Source organism: Culex quinquefasciatus, chromosome 3 (assembly GCF_015732765.1).
Source record: "Culex quinquefasciatus strain JHB chromosome 3, VPISU_Cqui_1.0_pri_paternal, whole genome shotgun sequence".
Classification (NCBI taxonomy): domain Eukaryota; kingdom Metazoa; phylum Arthropoda; class Insecta; order Diptera; family Culicidae; genus Culex; species Culex quinquefasciatus.
Window position 1 is genome coordinate 184826549 of NC_051863.1, and position 21496 is coordinate 184848044.

Genomic DNA, 21496 nt, shown 5'->3' on the forward strand with positions numbered 1-21496 from the left:
GTGTTGTTTGGGTGGGACTTAGAAAACATCAATTTTCCTGTTTTTAAACCTTTGCATGGCAATATCTCAGCAACGAAGGGTCTCACCAAAGTTTAAAAATGCAAAATATAGAAATATTTTTTTCAAAGATGGGCAAACATGTGCACCTATTTAAAAAAATGAAGTTAAAAAATTTTTGCGACCAATTTTTCGATTTAAAAAAAATAAGTATTGATTCAAAAATTCATAACTCGCTCAAAGATTTTTTGCACAACCTGGAATTTCTGAAAAGTTGAAATTTGATGTCATTTAAAACATATATAAAAAAATAGTGTTTTTTTGCAAATCAAGTTTTAGTGACAAAAAATTAAAAAAAATCACCAACATTTTTTTACCGTGTATCATTTTTTTCCAGTGTAGTCCATATCCATACCTACATTTTCATACATCATTTTTTATGAACAGCTGCCAAAATTGTATGGAGATTTCAAAGGGTGAACCAATGACACCAACTGGCTTCTTAGGTCATATGGAAGGCCCTGTCAATTTTGAGCCAAATAAAAAAATACAAAAATTTTAAATGGTCGAAATCGGCCGATTTTGCAGAGAATTGCTCAAGTGTAAAGTTGAAAATGTGGCTGAATCTAAATCACACAAAAAAAAAAACAAGTGGAATGTTTTTAGTAGATCTTTCATAGTAAGAAGAAAATAAAATAGACCAAATGCATTTAAAAGAAATAGAAATGCTAGAAGAGAACATTAAACAAGAATAGTAAAACTAAGTGATTTTTAATGCTAAAAATATATAAATTTACTAAATATATTTAAAATATATAAAATTTGAAAAAAAAAACGATATTTTGAAGCAGCTTTGAATTTTTTTTGCAACAGCCTAATGAAATATTTAAAATCAATATAAAGATTCATTTTATTCATTTATTAAATATTATTACGTTTCGTCAAATCAAATGACAAATTTTCATAAAATTAATTACTTTGATTTTTTTTGTTGGTTTCCGTGAAATCTATGTCACTATTTTTTTTAAAGTCATAAATTTCTTTCAATTTGTCTGCTCAACAACTTTGTAGAACACTAAAAAGAGTACACAGTAAAAATTGTCTTTGTAAAATAGTATGCAAAACCATGCACATCACCTGTACACAAAAAGCATGCGCTAAAGAGAAAATATATATTTTGCTCGCTCCAAAAATAACAACAATCCGGTTAGAGTGATATCCAGATTACCAAGCCCGCGCCCCAACCCTCTCGGCTATCTGGCTATCTATTACATGCTTTTACTCACAAAGGTGATATGCATGCTTTTGCATGCGATTTTACCATCGGATTCTTTTTGCTGTGTAATTCTGCAATGTTACACGAAACACGTAATTTTAAAATGAAAAAAAAAAAGAAAATGACATTTTTTCATGGAAAATTTGATGGAATCGGTTCAGACGACCAGTGAACATAACCTTGATAAAAGTTCTACATTTTACGTCAAAAATCAATCCGGCTCGCGGGCCGGACCAATTTTTTACTTAAAACTTACATAAAAACGACTTGCAAAAATATTTTTTCAAACTTTTGTCAATTTTTTTTTTTCAATTCAATTTTTATTTTTCGAGATAGCATGTTACAATTTTGTTCCTTTTGTGCTTGTATAGAGATTTGGATTTTTCTTACAACTATGAATGTTTCAGATACTGACTTGGTAGCATAGAAATTGTTTGTTTCAAATCTTCAAATCTAGGAAAAGGGTGGTAAAAAACCAATCGAAATCCATAACAAACTTTTGTCAAAGTTATGTTCACTGGTCATCTGTGAACTGATTTCAGCAAATTTTCCATGAAAAAATGAGCAATTGTAATTTTGACGATCAAAAATGTGAAAATTGAGCCGAAAAGGTTGGGCAGGTTGGGATGCAATAAAATGACACATCTCTCGATTTTTTACAGTTCAGTAAAGGAAAATAGCAGCGAACATAAAATATTCTCTTGAATTTTTTTTCGCTGAATTTTTTTTTTTAATTTTTGTACCAAGTTCCTTTGACACCAAATTTCTACCAAAAATCCAGAAACATAAAAGAGTTCGTGATCAGCGACCAAATTGCCCCTTAGAGCTAAGGTCTATGAGGTCGGGGCAACTTTTTCCGATTTCGTATGAGTTGGAGGATATATCCATATGCAAAGTGTAAGCCATTGGTAAACTTCACACAGTGACCCTAATTTCACGGATTTTCAATGTTTTGTGTTATTTTAACAGTATTTGTTATTGAAATGGCATGCATTTTGTTATAAGTTATTCGACTAAACAGAGAAAAAAAAAAAACATTCTAAAAAGTAACATCCAAATTTATAAATTTATTACGAATATCAAAATACCATACGGGTCATTCCATCTCAACTGTGCACGAAAAAGTGCAAATTTGAAAATTACCCTCTCCGATCCTGCTCAAATTTGGCTGAGCTGTTGATACTATCAAAACATGCAAGAATCCCGAATTTCATCCAAATCGGACCACCCCCTCCATTTTTGTACCTCCCCAAAAAATTGACTTTTTGGCGATTTTTGGCCAAACCTCCTAGTTTCAAACGGCGATAGCTCAGGAACCACAAATCTCAGAAGGTCGTTCTTGGACTCAATTTTGAAGGAAATCGGACGTAGAATCCATTTCCGTGATCATAATGTTGATTAATTTATTTTTTCTACCTGTATTGCGCAATTGAAAACTTTAAACGGCCGTATCTCAAAACACCCCAACTTATTTTTTTTATTTGACCTCACCATCGTGTTCTCCGGCCAATTTTACATAAGAATCACCTATCGACAGAAATGAATATGTTTCGTTCCAGAGATATCGAATTTTAAAGTTTTGTGTTTTCGAGATTACCTGCATCAGCTTCATTCGCCGCATCTGCTAGAAGCACACAGGCGGGCTGATCAATAACTGCTACCTGGCCATTTATTGAAATAATATTTCATCATAAATAATCTTCATCAAATTGAGCAAAAATTAACTGTATAATACTGTAGGAAACTGAAGTTTAATCGCAAATGTTTATCTGCTCAAAAAATTAATGAAGTGGAGCAAAATAGTGCCATTCAGCAAAAACCCCAAAACTTGCTTTATTATTAGTATTATTATAGTTTATTATTTTCATACAGTGAGCCAGCTCCATTTCATTAAAATATGATTTTGGTCAAGGTACATTTAATTAAAAAAATCCATATACGTGAGGACAGCAGCCGTATTGTGTTCCAAGAATCCAAGAATGATAGATGAAAAAAAACACTGTTGTTCGGACGGTGTCGAAATCATCGCAACTAAATTTGGAGAATTAGCCGCTTTGCAGCAGATCAAACTTTGTGATTTTCTTACATTTTTCAGTTTTATACATTCCAGAAATCCTTTTCCTACTCTTTGTGATCGTCCTTCACTAGAGTACAACGTATCAACAAATTTTATTCATTTTAATTCATATTTTTACTCAATAATGTATCGTGCACTTATTTTTCAGTGTTACTAACAAGATTAATTCTCGGGTGAGTTTTTAAAAGCCGTAAGAGCCATTGTGACCTCTGACACTAATTTTCGTTTTTCTAGAAAATGAAACAAAATTTCATTTATTTTAAGTTTGGGGCACTTGAAGGACGTGTAGATGAACAATCTCGAGCATTTTGATATTGGTTTTTCGTAAGTAGGTCGAATACCGATGCAAAAAGGACTTTGTTTAACAATGGCTCTTACGGCTTTTTGAAAAATAATCCGAGAATTGCATTTTCCTCTCGCTCCGTCGGAATCCAATTCTGCCCTTTACTGTGTGTCGTCATTGCTCTGTCCAGTGGGTTAACACAGAAATTCACTTCATTAATTTTTTTGAGCAGATAAACATTTGCGATTGAACTTCAGTTTCCTACAGTATTATACAGTTAATTTTTGCTCAATTTGATGAAGATTATTTATGATGAAATATTATTTCAATAAATGGCCAGGTAGCAGTTATTGATCAGCCCGCCTGTGTGCTTCTAGCAGATGCAGCGAATGAAGCTGATGCAGGTAATCTCGAAAACACAAAACTTTAAAATTCGATATCTCTGGAACGAAACATATTCATTTCTGTCGATAGGTGATTCTTATGTAAAATTGGCCGGAGAACACGATGGTGAGGTCAAATAAAAAAAATAAGTTGGGGTGTTTTGAGATACGGCCGTTTAAAGTTTTCAATTGCGCAATACAGGTAGAAAAAATAAATTAATCAACATTTTGATCACGGATTTGGATTCTACGTCCGATTTCCTTCAAAATTGAGTCTAAGAACGACCTTCTGAGATTTGTGGTTCCTGAGCTATCGCCGTTTGAAACTAGGAGGTTTGGCCAAAAATCGCCAAAAAGTCGAATTTTTGGGGAGGTACAAAAATGGAGGGGGTGGTCCGATTTGGATGAAATTCGGGATTCTTGCATGTTTTGATAGTATCAACAGCTCTGCCAAATTTGAGCAGGATCGGAGAGGGTAATTTTCAAATGCTGTTCCGCTTCAGATGGAATGACCCATACCCAAGTCGTAAATAACTCGTCACTGACTCGCCAACCTCCAATTTGGCGGCCAAATTCAACCGCCACCAAATACTCCCCAAATCGTGCCAAACCTAATAAAACACTCCATTCTTAGCTGGGGCTGCCACCGATGACCCGCCCACTTATGGTCGGCCGGTCGCAAAATGCTTTTGTTCGAAAAATGTAAATTTTTATAATTGGCCAAAAATGAACCGTTATCGCGGAGTTCAAGTCGCGACCGCCGCGCTTAAAAATGGCCGTAAAAGTGCACCTTAATAGTTTGAGGCATGACAAGCCCGCTGATTGATGTGCTCTGCGCTTTTAAAGGTGAATTTGCATATTAATTTAATCGGCGTTGAACTTCAACGCCAAAGCGACGAACCCGGCGTGATGTGTGAGTGTGTGAAATATTTTGCGAGCAGTCGTCGCCGAAAATAACCATGAATGAAAGGCCATCAACCCATTATCAACCCTGTGATCGTAGAGAAAGAGTGTTTCGGCAAAACCTCGAGTCATTGATGATTGATGGCACCCTGGAGAAAGGACTTGGCGCTGGGTTGAATAGGTTGGTGGGGTGCAATTTTGATGCTTTTGGTATCGATCGATTGGAGGAGGAGATTTGGCACGTGTCGATCAATTAAAGAGTTGCGTCATGATTTGTGAGTACTGGGAATTTCTTTGAATAAAATATTACGCAATGAGTTAAAAGATCAAAATTTTAAATTGAACAGTAGTGGCTTAAGCTACCCTACTACCCTTGGCCCGAGTGATACACTTTGGTAGGTTATTTAATAAACCTCAACATTGCATCCGCGCCCAGACAGACAATGCTCGTGAGAATCAAACCGCATAAACCTACATTCCATACATTCGATTGTTACGCCACAATTCGGTCAGAAATTTGCCCACGGTCAAATATGATACAGTGAAGGCTCGGAATCCACACCCCCACCGTGGTCGGAGGTATTTTCGAATTTAATTTCATTATTTGATAGTTGATCCACAATTTGGCCTGCCCACGGATCAAGTCGAGATGAGCAGGTATCGAGAAAACTATCAATTTCAGTCCGCCTTAATAATTTCATTACATTTTTCTATTCCACTTTTTTTTCGCTTCATTATAGCCAAGATATGCAGCAGCTCAGAAGAAGACGAAGGCACGACTGCTCCAACTGATGCCAAACACAACTAAGCCCGATTGGCCCCAACAAAGACCTCCACCTCCGAAGCCTCCCGGTGCAACCTATGATTACACGTTTATTATTATCATTACACTTTATAGTTGTTTTGATTTAATAAAACTCGGCCCGTACTACCGACTTGGATTTGCATCTTTCCGATCGGCGAAATTGCGGCCATATATGATCGCGAGACTTGAACGCAGGGCTGGCAAAAGTGATCGCAACGCCACAATAGCCGGCGAATCTTTTGGGGCTTGAGCATAAAAGTGCACGACCGACCGCAGCAGCACCTCGAAAATAAAACCTCAACGGTTATGATTATCACATTACGCCGGGAAACAGTGCAAATAAATATAGCAATTTATGGGAATGTTTTTTCTTCTTTGGCTGGGGTTGTTTTTTTCCCTATGGGTTTTAGGGTTGAGGAGATCTGATCTATGGGGAGATTGTTCCCGATATTAGATGGCGATCATTACTGGTGAGCGGTTGTGTGATGGAAGTAATCATTTTGCGGTTGGGGAATGGCAGGAATTCTTCAAAATTTTAAAGAAAAGTAAGATATAAAAGACTCAACGAATCAGCTTTACAATAGTGTAAATAAAAATATGTTATTTTGGATATTATTAGTTATTCATTATGATTAAATAAGGTCATTTTTTTCAAAAAATCGAAGAGAAATTTTCATTAACATTGGTGTTTGTGCTCTAGAACTTTTTTTATATGAACTATCGAAATAAATTTCTTGATATAAATAAACTCCAGGTAATATTTTCAACTGGAACATATTTTTCCTGAAAATTATTTAATTGCGAGTAGTTCTCTAGATTTTCGCAAATAACTTCACGAGTTTTTATTGCATTTTTTTATTTAAAGAAAATTTGTCTTCACATTCCCTATGTTAAAAGACACAATTTTGCTTCATTAGTTTTCCATACAAGTTTTTTTTTTATATCTGAGAATTTATGTAATATTTTATTAGAGACTTAAAAAAGCATTTTTTGAGCCATAATGCATGATGATGAGACATGGATTTTCGAAAAAAAGTTTTTCAAAATTATCGGAAATGTGGAAAACAAATTAAGAGCTCAATCAAAGTTGCAAGTAACATTACTTTACCAAATTAAGAATTTTTTACATTTTTCTTTTTTATGTGGTGAAGACCATCGGAAACTTTATTTCATGTTTACAATATCATGTTTGCAATAAAAAACATATTTTTGTGTTTTTTGTTCAAGTAGAGCATTTTAAAACATTTCAAAAATTTCTAAATTTCAATTTAAATTTGAGGATTTTTTTTCCGAAAATTCATTGATATTTTGCAAATATTCGGAAGTAGCAAAATTTTAAGGTGGAGGATGGATATTTTTCGTCCACCCCCCTCAAACCCTCCTTTTTTTAAGAACTGAGAAAATTTCTTACAATTTTCTCTCAGACAAAAAACTGTTGTAAAACTTTCTGATCTTTGCAATAAAAATTATTGCAAAATTTTAAAATTTGTTTCGAATTATGAAATAATAAAAATTATCTGATCGTGATACTTTCTAAAAAAGATGCCCGATTTTAATATTTTTGAAATTATTTGTTATTTCACAATTTTAAATTTTATCTATTAGCATTCAAAATTGTACCAATATTTCCGAGATATCGTCAGTTGGAAATTACAGGCTAATTAGATGACACTTAGAAACTAACTGTCCTTATTTTTAAATTTCAGAGGAAAAATTTTAGGACATTTTTTTACAATCATTATTTTCAGCTTGTCTTTCTTTAATGAGGTACAAAAATGAAAAATGCAAAAACTACCTAAAGTGACAATTACTCAAAATCGTGAACATTATTAAAAAATCGGTTAAGTACTTTTTTGTTTTGTAAATTTCACAAAAAAAAATAATGTTATGGAAAAAATCATTCAAATATAAAAAACAAACAAATGTTGAGATAAACTCAGGTATATTTTTGAACATTGTAAACATGAGCATGAGCATGAGCATGAGAGATCACCCATGGTTGCCCCTCCGTTGCTGAACAGAACCGTAATATCCTTTCAGCACTACTGATTATATGCTTCGACGATCTAGTGGTGTTTCCCTTATCAACAGCACACGGGTCCCCCAGAGACCGTTATTATAAAAAAAAAAATTCCATCCAAACCAATGATTGGACATGGTTCCTGGGACCATTTTACACCTCTGGACCAAGTTTCAAAATATTTGCCGGCAGGAATTTCGAATACGGTCAGTTTTAGTGTTTCGAGTAGAAATTAAGGGGAAATCACATGTAAAATGCGTAGAAAAAGATCAAAGTTTCAATGTTTTAACAACAAAACATTACTGGTCATGGTTTTAAATTGTATTAACATGTAGCAGAATGATATAAAAACGATTTACAGCTCTGACTTAGCCGGATTAAGCCGATGTTAAGTGACTTAAGTATATTATTTACAAGTTTATGCCTTAATATCTAAAGAAAACTCCTACATCAAGTGATTTAAAGTCAAGGAAAACTAGGTTGCACAAAAATAACTTAAAATGGGGTGACTTTGAGCCAAGGGGTGACATTGTACCAACAAACGCTTTTTTTTTTTTTTTTTTTCGTTACAAACATGCATATATTTCATCTACAATCAACAAACAACGTTTTTTAGATGTGACTTAACTCACCTAAGCCTGCTTGATTAGCTTAAGTATAGTAACAGCATAACAATATCTTAGGAACGCAAGTGAAAAGTTTGAAAGTTAATTAACAAAAGGTGACGCAACCTAGTTTTCCTTGACTTTAAATCACTTGATGTAGGAGTTTTCTTTAGATATTAAGGCATAAACTTGTAAATAATATACTTAAGTCACTTAACATCGGCTTAATCCGGCTAAGTCAGAGCTGTAAATCGTTTTTATATCATTCTGCTACATGTTAATACAATTTAAAACCATGACCAGTAATGTTTTGTTGTTAAAACATTGAAACTTTGATCTTTTTCTACGCATTTTACATGTGATTTCCCCTTAATTTCTACTCGAAACACTAAAACTGACCGTATTCGAAATTCCTGCCGGCAAATATTTTGAAACTTGGTCCAGAGGTGTAAAATGGTCCCAGGAACCATGTCCAATCATTGGTTTGGATGGATTTTTTTTTTTATAATAACGGTCTCTGGGGGACCCGTGCAGCATGTATGAATGCGCTGAAAAGATAAAACACCATGATTGCTAAAGCTAGATCAGTTGCGAATAGGTAACAGTCATTGGCCACCAACGGCGCCCGCCATGTCAGTTTGTAGATCTGGATTTTAAGGGACGGGAATGTTAGTTAGCGCAGGTTGCTACTAGGGCAGCTGATTTACTCTGTGCTTACACCCCACGAGCGCCATAGTGTTTGTTGAAAGGTATTATGTTTTACTCTCAAGGCAACAATCGGATGTTACGGATGAGACATTTCCCGTTTATCGGCTGTTAACTTTTAATTGAAATGGTTTAATCTTAGACAGCCGGCTGTGGAAAGATAGAACCAAAATTATTTGTAATTAAATGATGAAGAACTTAACAGTGTACTTTTTGATTGAGCTGTTTTTATGAGTTTTACATGATTGATATTTAGTGGAGTACTGATTAACGAAACGAACGACGAGTTACGATGTTTATCGAGCTGAAATTGTATGATAAGGTTTTGTTGTTGTTGCACACCGACGACGAACGCGAAAAAAAAACCTTGCGATCCGACGGAAGGGCATTGCAAATCAGACTGGCTCAATTGTCATCGATGACAACCAGAGCCAGCCTCACCTTAACACACATATACGCACGCGAAAAAAAAACGAAAAACACACCGACGACGAACGCGAAAAAACACTGCGAACCGACGGAAAGGCATCGCAAATCAGACTGCGGAAATGAAGAGAAAGAAAACAACATAAAAAAATAAATAAAACCTAATCACATCAAACCAATCACCCCATGCACACAAAGAGCGACACAAAAGAGACGAAAATTATCACGAAGAAACAGGACTGCGCGTCCACAGAAGCACCGCACTTCTCATATTTTTGAACATTGTAAACAGTTCAATAAGACTGATCTACGACATATTTTTTTTTAATTTCGATTTTCTTTACTTCTTTTGTTTCATTTTTTTTAAAAGTAATTTTATATATTTTTATCTACAATTATTTTGTTTTGTTTTTGTTTTTAAATTGCAGTTTTGGTCTCAATCTACAACCTCCAATAGCTATCGTTTTTCTTTATGCTGTTTTTTGTTGTTTTTTCAGAATTTTCCAGACACTTCGATTTTTTGAGTTTTTCATTCCTCTACAGCATACTTATTTTATCATTAATGTAGGGAATATAAGGTAAAAAACCTAGGAAAAAATATCTGAAAATTCGCAGTCCCATCAAACAAGTGAAATCCCCAAACTAATTATTTTCTGAAAAATAAAGACTTCTCCTTTCTAAAAAATGCCGTTTGAAGATTCAAATTTGATTCAAATATCGATTTTTGACGAATTCGTCGGTTATCGTAGAATATTTTGAATAGTTTTCAGAAAATTGTATTTCAACATACAAAGACATTTTAAAATTTTGGAGTTTTTTTCGTCTATCGTCTGTATTTGAATACATAAATTATTTTGAATTTCTCCAAAAACATAGGAGACTGTATATGTCATAAATTCATTAATATTTTGCAAATTTTTGAGAGCAGCATAAATTTTTTTTCAAAGTTTATGTTTTTTTTTCAAAAATCTTCAAATTTTTTATGAATGCAGAAATACTTATCAACTAAAACAATCTAAAATGCATTTTTCAGCAAGGATTTGATTGAGCATGTTTGGACGTTTAAACATATTTTTAATATTCATGAAACTCCAGTGTACAGCATGGGAAAAACATTTTATTTTTTGCAAAATCAAAATTCTTCAATATATAGATGTTTTAGAAACTAATGATTGGTGTGTAATGAATTTTAAAACACCTTTTTCATTTGCTTTAATTTAACATTTAGTTGAAACCATGGCTCGTTATTTCACTTTTTAAACTTTTGACTCCCCCCCCCCCCTACATCTCGGCTTTGGTCAGAGTCGAGGAACAAAAACTTCAAAACATATTTGCGACGGTCTAACTGTAATTAAGTATAAAGTATTTTGCGATACTTTATGTTTCAAAAAACCTAAAATCAGTCTTGAAATCATGTTTTATTTTAACTTTGATCTAATCTCACCACCAGACTCAATGTCGGTTTCTTAAAACGTCAAAATGAAGCTATTTTTTTTATTGGTATTTAGACATTATAATTAATTATTTTTTGCTCAGTCAAATATCAGGTAATGACAATTTGACATATTTTTAATGTTTTCGAATGTTTGAAACTATTAGTCGAGTTTTACTTATTCTGTTATTGAAGCACTCTAATGCTTCTTTGGGCAATATTGGTTCCAGCTGCCGTTCAAAAAAATAAATAAATAAATATCATGAAGAGGCTAACGTGCGAAACACAACGATCCCCACAAGTCATTGAACCTTATTACCTAATATTTCACCGCTTCTAATAGTCACCTCCTCGATAGTTTCGGGAAAAATTATGCCACCAAATTGGTCCCGGGCCCATCCTCCGCCGTTAACGGCTTGCGCTGCCGCTATCACGACGACGAACCTCTCGACGAATCTCTCACGACCATAAAGTTGTAGGACCCCAGCTCAGCCCGAGTTTATTTATTATGATTATGATTGCTGACTGGCACCTTAACAACACTTTGTCCATACAGTGTTCGAGCATCCCAAAATCAGCGCTGATTGATGGTGGTGGCTTTCCCCGCCAAGCTCACGCTGACTTGGCGGGGCTTCCCAGAAAGTGCTAATTTTATCCCCGAGCCACAAACTACAAAGTAAGGCCGGAGCCGCCGCAGTGGACACGGAAAGATTCAACGAATTTGCTGAGGAGATCTCTCAAAAAATTGAAGTACTAGATTGTAGCACGTGACTCAATTATCTGCGAAATTGATCCAGTTCAAAGAAACGAATTCAATACCCAAGGACTTCGTGGAGGTCCCCAGTTCTTTATCACAGTTTGTTAAACTCCACTGGGGTAATTGTCCACGCCAGAGTCTTTCCGTGTGGTCTTCTGAGTCCCAATTGCCTGCTTGTCTAGAGCTCAGAAGGAGGGGGCAGTCGAGTTCAGCAGACCCTCGGTTTCGTTGGATCGCTGATAACGGTTGATGATGATTATATCTCACGTCGTCATCGTCGTGGCTGGACCAGCCCTTCCTGAAGAGTGGAAGAGATGCAGTTTTGGCACGAATTTGGACTCTCGATGCCACAGCTGCTGCCGCTTCAATCAGCGACATTTATGTTTTGTAATATTAATGAAATGATCATGATCGATGTGAAAGGAAACCAAACCGAACCTCCCGGGAGACATGACTTTTGACGCAATAGTTGGAGGCTCGAACTGGAGCTGAAGGTCCATGGGAGTCGGTAGTGCGATGATGTAATCAATTATTATTTTGCTACTTCGGTGACTTCCGCGGCGTAGAAGCCGTATAATATTTTTGGGGCCGTCGGGAAACCACATCCTGATGGAATTACTGTTTTCGGCAGATGTCAATCATGGTCGTGACGGTGGCGATCGAGTTGCGAGGAAATGTTCGATCAGAAGTGGCTCCTGTTAAGTGGTACAAAAAAGTATCAAATGATTTTGTAAAGCCAAGATTCTAAATGTCGACTTTTCGATATGGAAAGTTAAAAAAACGTTATAAATTAGAGTTTCAACGCTGCTTAACCTCGAAAATCCCGACTCGCTCGAGCGCCCGCCTAATTGACGTCGTTTCAGCACTCGTTAGTCGGATGTCATGGGAAAATGGTCGGCGTTTTTGCATACATTGTCTTGCTCTCCATGAACCAGCCAACGACCCGTTATTACCCACGTGCTCTGTTTGGCTGCGGTAGCAATGTTCCAAAGCCAACCATCCAACTAATCTTCTCAGGGAGAGATACCGTACATTCATGTCGCAGACGCAGAGAGTATTAAACGTAGCATAAAATTGTACACCAATTGAACCAACCCAGAGCCAACATCACAGCTCATCCATAAATCATTGTCATTGAGCTTTTTTGAGCCCTTTTGCTGCAGAAACAAAACTGCATTTGCGCACATACACGTTCACAATATGTGCAATTCATAATAAATTCAACTTAGATTACGGGGTTTTTGCTGTGGCGTACGCAAATCGGTTTACATTTCGGTTCTGGGAGAAGGGCAACACGACAAATTGGACTATGATCTGCCGGTGTCGGTGCAAAAACCGATTCCATCCATCGGCCTACAACAAATGGTCGGTTTGTATTCCCATTTTGGATACCTCGCAGTGACATGGTCGGTTTCAAACTGGTTCGAAGAGTTTCGGGTTTCTGAGTAGCGAAAGCTACAATATTTTATTGATAAATTGAAATTGCTAGTATTTAAAATTGAGGTGAAAAGTCACCGATTGCAATTGGACACTTAATAGTATTTTTAACTGAATGGAATATGGAATAGAAAATCTAAGTAATTATAAAATAAATAATAAAAAAAATCGGCTTAATAATCCATTTTTTCTCTTTCAAATTTTAGGAAGGGTTGAACCAAAAATCAAAAATCTATGCCTTTAACAAAATTGAAGAAATTTGAGTGCTTAAATGAAAACCGATCTACAGTCGTGACTCGGTTTAGCACCGCATATGGGGGATGCAAAACCGTGGCGTGCATAACTGAGGCACAGAGCTTATGGGATTCTGGCTATATGGGAGACATTGGCTATAATCTTCCGAATCATCCGAACTTCACAAAATTATATTGTTTTAGAATCGGGATGATGTCACTATCCATTGCTATCATACTCACATGAAAATTTTCACAAAAATACGTATTTTTCCTGTATTTTGAAAATGCATTTTTTTTTCTCGAAAAAAACCTCAAATTATGTGTAATTACAATATGGGCAACAAATGATCGGAATTTTTTCAAACATTTTAAAAGCAATTTTATTTAGGTGCTCAGAATTTTCACCTGAAATTTTTAGATTTTTTTCAAAAATACGTAGTTTGTGAGAAATTTGAGTATTTTCCTTTTTTTTTACTTTCGAAATGTATGAAAAAATCCATATCATTTGTTACTCATTTTGTAACAAAACTGAAATTTGGAGTATTTTTTCTAAAATATGTAGTTTTGTGAAAATTTTAATTATTTTCAAATCTTTCGAAATGTATCAAAAATCCCTAATTTAAATTATAAAAACTTATTATGTTTCAAGTATTTTTCAAAAAACGTAGCTTTTGAATTTTTTTAGTATTTTCAAAAAATTGTGTTATGACTTCGAAATGTACGAAAAAAAACGATTTTTGATTTTTCTTTAAAAAAAAGTTAGTTTTGTGAAAATCCTGAGCAGCATTTTTCGAAAATACGTAGTCTTGTGAAAATTTTGAGTGTTTTTTTGCATCAAATGATCGGGGTTTTTCATACATTTTAAAAGCAATTTTTTGAAGTGCTCAGAATTTTCACCTGAAATTTTTAGATTTTTTTCAAAAATACTTAGTTTGTGAGAAATTTGAGTATTTTCCATATTTTTTTTTACTTTAAAATGTATGAAAAATCCCGATCATTTGATACTCATATTGTAACAAAACTGTAATTTTGAGTATTTTTTTTCGAAAATTTGTAGTTTTGTGAAAATTATGAGCAGCATTTTTCGAAAATACGTAGTCTTGTGAAAATTTTGAGTGTTTTCATTTTTTCATTACTTTTGAATAGTAGGAAAAAATGCTGATTATTTGATACCCATATTTTAAAAAAACTTAGATTGCAAGTATTTTTTTTCGAAAATACGTAGTTTTGTGAAAATTTTGAGTATTTTCAAAACTTTTTTTTATAACATTTTACATTTCCCAATCATTTGATACCCATATTGCAATATCAATAATTTTTATATTTTTTTTCGAGAAACATTGCCTTTTTTAAAATACAGGAAAATGCGTTGTTTTGTAAAAATGTTCATAAAAATATGAGTGCAATGCAATTTTTTTTTTACTGCCTATCTAGCACAATAGTCTAAAAATAGATTTATTGATGTTTAAAATTTGATCATAAATGATTTTTTTAAAAGGCAATTGAAAAATCTCATGAGTCTTTTGTTTTTTTAAGTTCGAAAACATACCGAAGAAGATTTATTTTATTTTAATTCAGTTTAATTTGAGTTCTTTTTGTTTATAACAGTTCTGCAACAGACAAACATTTGCAATTCTCAAATTTGGTGACCCTTGATTTGAGAACTTTTCAAAAGCTTTTTATTTTTTTTATTTTACCTTTTGACGCTAAGGTTGAAATTGAAAAATTCAATTTGATTATATTTTTTAATTTGCGATATGTTGAAGGGGATCAATAAAAGCATATTTTTTGAGGATTTTGCCAAATTTGATACCGGAGATGTAAATTCGTGAAAAATATGATACTTGGGAAATATCGAACATACGGTCATTATTTTTTTATGACTTAGTCTTATGGGGTTTTGGCTATATGGGAGACATTGGCAATAATCTTATGAAAAATCATTTTTTTGATTTTTTTTTGCAATTCTTAAATATTTTATTAAGTTAAAACTATTACACAAAATTAAATAAAGAGCTGACAAAATTCAAATAATTTTTATAACAATAGAAATCAGTTTTTTTCAGTGTCTCCAGCCCACATTTTCTAAATTTTCATACTTTTTATTCATCTTTTTATCACTGGGACCCGTGGTGTAGGGGTAAGCGTGGTTGCCTCTCACCCAGTCGGCCTGGGTTTGATCCCAGAAGGTCCCGGTGGTGAATTTTGAGACGAGATTTGTCTGATCACGCCTTCCGTCGGACGGGGAAGTTAATGTTGGCCCCGGTCTAACCTTAGAGGTTAGTTCGTTAGCTCAGGCCAAGAGTCGTCTCTCTGGGTTTTGTCTCGGTGGAGTCACTGGTAGGCAGCTGGACTCACAATGCAAAGGTCGTCAGTACGAATCCCGGGTTGGATGGAAGCAAAGATGTTAAAAGAGGTTTGCAATTGTCTTAACAATCAAGCCTTCGGACACTTAGTTTCCAGTTGGAATCTCGCAATCGAGAACACCAAAGCTATGCTCTAGAGTGAACATTTTATATATTTATTTATCACTGAAAAGGAGTGTTCTTTTTTTGCGTAACGCAAAAAAATCGATATTTAGACCCCCACTGGTAACAAAATTTCCACACAAATTTTCAAAAAAATGTATGGAGCGTACATGCTCTCCCCCTCAACTGCGTTATGTAATAAAATAATGCTCCCAAATTTGAATTGCCAAAAAAACAACTTCTCTATATTTTCGAAATTTGTAAATATGTTGTAGAACTTAAGTTTACATAGTTCAGGGTTTTGCACCATGAATATGGTACTGGAGATTTATATTTAAAAAAAGGATGTGAAATTCAAAATATTGTCAAAATTTCAAAAATCATAACGAAATAAAATTTCAACCTAAAATGACTCAAAAAAATATTTGAAAAAACGCAACTTGTGTTCATGTTATCCGCATTTTCAGTTATTTTCTTTGGAAATGTTTATTTTTTTTGTACTTCATTTCCACACATTTGTTTCAAATTTTCTGTCACCCTTCTTTACAATCGAGGGGCCATAAAATATTTCATTTCAAAAAAATCAAATTTGCTTGGAAATAGACTTAAAATGACTGGTTAGCATGTTTACGCTCGTCTGAACATTAGTTGATTTTTTTTCAGTACCGCGAATTTCGGGTTTCCTTTGGGAAATATTTATTTGGAAAAAACATTGATTTGTTAAAACTAATCACAACTTGTACTGATGCTCATACAATTTTTTTTTGATTGAGATGTGAAAACCATGGCATGTTATTTTTTTCGCCATTCGATTTTGGTTAGAGTCAAGGGACATAAACTTTGAAAAATATTTGCAAAGGTCAAGTCAAAAAATATATAGTGAAGGAAATTTTCTCAGCTTTACGAACATATTCCTGCAAATGTGCTTTTCTTTCGTTTATGGATAAATTGCAATTTAATAGATAATTTGCAATTTAACTTATTCAGATTCAGACAAAATATTATTGAGTGAGAACACACAATCAATGATTTCTCTGCCCTTGAAAAAAAAAACTAATCATGCAAAATGACATCATGCTTGCATGTACAAATCAAAATACACCAAATTTGAAATGGTAAAAAATATTATGTATTGTAAGAAGATCGAAAAAAAAAATATATTAAATTTTGTAAGAAGGTCGATAGTTGCCAATTTGATCAACAATCGCGGTAAATAATGTGTTCCGAATAGTTTAAAACCGACGCACAATTTTTTTTTTAAAGAAAATAGTTTTTTTGCTCTCAGATTTTTTGGTTTTTTAAAGGTGACAATTTTTGTAAAAATAAAACAAGCATTGACTTTACTTTACAAAATGTTGTCCTTGAAACCTTTCAACCAATAAAAAAATATTTTTGCAATTCCGTCGTGAAACTACTTACTTTTCCTGTCATTCTTGAACGACGAAATAGCCTACTTTTCTGTACCATAAATAACAGAATCGAATAGCAACACTTTTCAAAATAAATACTGAAAAGTTCTACTTTTCAGCACTAAAATGGGTGCTGAAAAGTTGAACTTTTCAGCACTTGTTTCGAAAAGTAACACTTTTCAACATTTTTTTGATTTAAACGATTTAATGACAAAATACATGAAAAATCGACTTAAAATTTCACTCAATGGGTGTTTTTCAAAATTGCAAAAAATGTTGTATGGAACTCGTTGCAAAACTTGATTTTTTCAGCACTCGTCGTATTTATCCAACTCGGTGAACCTCGTTGGATAAATGTACGACTCGTGCTGAAAAAATCCTCTTTTTGCAACTTGTTGCATAAACTACTATTTTAGGTTTTTGGTTAAAAGTAAAAACATAATTAAAAAAATACGATTTTTTAAAAGGTGTCAGTTGATGTTTACATTTGGAACGAGCAGAATAGACTCTTTGTTTACACTACGGCATTGGGCCAATGACATTGTTTTGCTAGAATATTTCTTTCTGAATTGTATGCATCAGTATAAATATCCATAATAGAATAATTCGAACAGCAATCAAAATATTTGGCAACTTTTAGTCGGTGCATTTAGCTGAAGTTCTTGTTGATAACCATAAGATTACATTTTCAACAAATATTTTGAACCAGTCTATCACTCACTTGGTCTTTTATGTTTAGCGAACATTGCGGTTTTGTTGCGAAAACAGAAAAAAAAACACATCCATTTATCATCATCATCGGTCGTTTGTGTTTGCCACTGTTATACTTTGCTTTTTTTGTGTGTGTTACTACAACAAGTCGTCATATTGGACAATTTGCTGGTGGGTCGCCGCAGAGGCCACCACCATGTGGCGATCAGTTTTGCATGAAATTAACAAATTAATTTAACAGTTCCATCTCACCGAAAAAGAAAAAAAAAACCAGAACATTGTTCAACCATGGACGATGACAGCATCGCAGAATGGTAGCACACACGTGATCTGATGTTGATGGATGATGGATTGTTCGCAAATCTGGCCTGGCTGTGAATCGTTTTGTATCGCGTGCATGAATGAAGCACAATATTCTATGGGTTATGATGACTGATGATGGTTTGAATCTTGGAGCGTCTCGCGTGTGAGAAAAGTGAGTCTTTGCTAATAAATCTTTGTTGATATTTGGGAATGTCGCTTTTTGTCGGAATTGGCTGCGGTGGCTGCTGCATTAACGGTGGACCCTTGTTGGTGTGTCCACTGGGGTGCACGGTGGGAAATTTCGCGGTTGGGTTTTGTTTGAAAACAGTTGAATGGGCAAAGTATTTTTCAATATGTGGGAAGCTGTTTGATTATGTGTGGCTAGCAGTGTTTCGTCAGCTGTAATTCTAACTGTTTTTAGTTACGTAAACGTGTTTTTGTTAGATTCAGTGGACTTTTAATTGGTTATTAGTGTTGCATGATAGGAAAGCATAACTGATTCACAAATGGTTGTTAAATTTATTAGAAGTTGGCTTACCTAAGTCATCGAGATTGAAGTTTATGATGATCGATTTTATTTCTGTAAAGAAAAAAAAAAGAAGAGAAACATAAAACATAAGTTTAGAGATATTGATATTTCTGTACAGAAATTGTCATTTGAAACTTATAAATTTTCGGCGTAAATAGTATCTGGACGATTTCTGGTCACTTTACCCCGTTTCTAATTGTTTCCTACTAATTTGTCTGGCCACCAAAACTCAATCAATTTTCCTCGTCCGGCTCTCGCCAGGAAGCTTCGTTACGCCAAAGCGAGGTCGAACAAAACCGTCTGAACTCTTCAACTTCCTCGGAGGTGCGCGCGTCTGATGGAGTTGGAGTTTAATGAGTAAAAGTTTAACCAGAAATCATCTTCGAACCAAACAAAACAAAACTGATGCCAAAACCCCCTCGTCGAGACGGGGGGCCTCCTCTCTTCATCAACGGCGAGCTTCTGACGAGCTCGTCCTAAACGAGGAAGGAGGGGGAGCCACGATGTCGTAATAGATGAACGTTATGCTATTCATTTACGCGGGGGTCTCCGGCAGGCCCGTAAGATGATGCATAATTGAAACGCCGTTGTTCAGTGGCCGCCCCGTGCAGAAGCAGCAGCAGCTGAGCGTGGTACAAAAGTGCAGGCTGTTTTTTGTTTGCCCCTTAAACAAGATCATCATTGGGGAGCAACGGCAGCGAACCGGCTGAGACTGTTTAATCTTAGAAGGCCCTCGTTTGACGAGGGTTTCTCGCCTTTCGTCTGGGGGCGGGAAAGCACAGTTGGAAGAAATTCTTCTAGGAATAAAGGCAATTTGCCAATAAATAGCCCAAGATTTTCTAACAGGACTACTATGAACAACGCATTTAATTCAATTGTACCATTTTGAATTTTGAGAAATTGAATGATGATTTTATACATTTCTCAAGAAAAGAAACTGAAAGTTTATGAATGCGATTTATTCAAAAAAAAAAAAAAAAATAACTCCGCGAATTCAGCAGTTTTCTTATAACTTTTTGATATTTTTTCTAAACCAAAGAAGCTACTATTCATCAATGGTTTACCCATACAAGTCCCATACAATTTTGGTAGTAATCCATACAAAAGTGGTACCTGTGCAATTATCAAGTATCAAGTTCATGTTCAAGTTTGAGGAAAAATATTTTTGGAAAAGTGCCCATAAATTTGTCATAAGTGATTATTTCTTAAAATATTTTTTTCGACCTGTTGAAAAAATTCTTATGAATGTGTCTAAGAAACATGAAAGATTGATAAATTTACTCAAATAAAATGAACCAATAAAGTAAAAAATTTCAAAGTCATTGCAAACTTTATTTCCAAAATTTCCTCAAAAAAAACAGGGGACAAAAAAACTAGAATAACATTGCAATTTTCATGTTAAAAATACTGTAAAATTGATTGCAAACTATTTTTTCTAATAAAAGAACTGTTCAGAATAGAATGTTTTACGCTTATTTATGCATTTTTAATCTAAAAAAGACTATTAAATGTCTACACATATTTTGAATATTTTGACCACAGATCAGTAAAAGACGAAAAATGTTTGAAAAACAAAATATATTAAGAACTCATTTATATTATGCAAATTTTGGATGGAAGCATAACTCTACACGGAGAAAAAAGAGTTCCCAAAATCGTGAACAAGCGTTCATGAAAATGAGAACCATGAACAAAGTGTTCAAATTTCATGGTACGTTTTTCAAAATCGTACCATGGGATTTGAACACTTTGTTCGAGGTTCCCATTTTCATGAACGCTTGTTCCCGATTTTGGGAACTCTTTTTTCTCCGTGTAACGATGTATAAAACATATTGCGATACTTTTTGTTTCGAATTTTTGAAAATTAGGCCTGAAATATATTTTTTTAATTATTTTTATGCCCCCCTGATGTTTTGCCTAATGCCTTATGTGTCACAATTGAGAAATTTTCTGAGCAAAACTCTTCAACAAAAATATATTGAAAATAACAAAATCTGGACTAAAATTTCAAATATGCTTCAAATTAAATTTACGTACTATCAAACAGTTAGCCTTGAGTTTAAAATTTTCAAAAATTTATTTCAATGAGATCAACAAATTTGGCACTAAAATTTGGACCACATGATTCCCAGCTGAAAAAACATTTTCAGAAATATAATCCCGAGCATGGGTAAATAACAAAGGAAATGCGTAATAATACCTTTCTCTGGTATCAATACCAAATTTTGGTATTTCTGGACGCTTTAAAATTTGTCTTAAGGATTATGCAAGAGCAAAATGTGGTATCATACCAATTTAGGGTATTGTTTTGAAATTGCAAAATTGCAGAATTTGTCAATGGTCGAACACCACATTTTGGTATTCTTTTGGTATTAAAGTGTTTTATCAAATTCCTCTGAAGCTATGGGAAAATTTTGACCAATTTTGACAAAATAATTTTTTTGATGTCTCAAAGCGAATGCTTACATTGAAACACGGAAATTTCAAAGTTGGTTTTAAACATTTTTGATATACCCCCTAAAGAAATTTCTTGAAATTGTGGAAAATTTTCAAAGTCAGGATGCCACATTTTGGTATTATTTTGGTATTGAAGTGTTTCATCAAATTATAGGAAATTTTTTATAAACTTTGACGAGATAAGTAATTTTGCGCTAAAATTACTTGAAACTCAAAAATGTTAAAGCTGATTTTATTTTTTTTTATTTATCCACAAAGTCTTTTTAAATCGTTGAAA

General features: G+C 34.1%; 1 protein-coding gene across 1 annotated transcript in view; it reads right to left on the minus strand.

Moving 5' to 3' along the window:
• Positions 1–18813, minus strand: part of LOC6046570 (putative uncharacterized protein DDB_G0277255) — a 114703-nt gene extending 95890 nt beyond the window's left edge. Inside the window, exon 1 of the mRNA XM_038262857.1 lies at positions 18772–18813. The gene's annotated coding sequence lies outside the window, so the exon portion shown is untranslated. The remainder of the gene's footprint in view (positions 1–18771) is intronic.
• Between the last annotated feature and the right edge of the window lie 2683 nt (positions 18814–21496).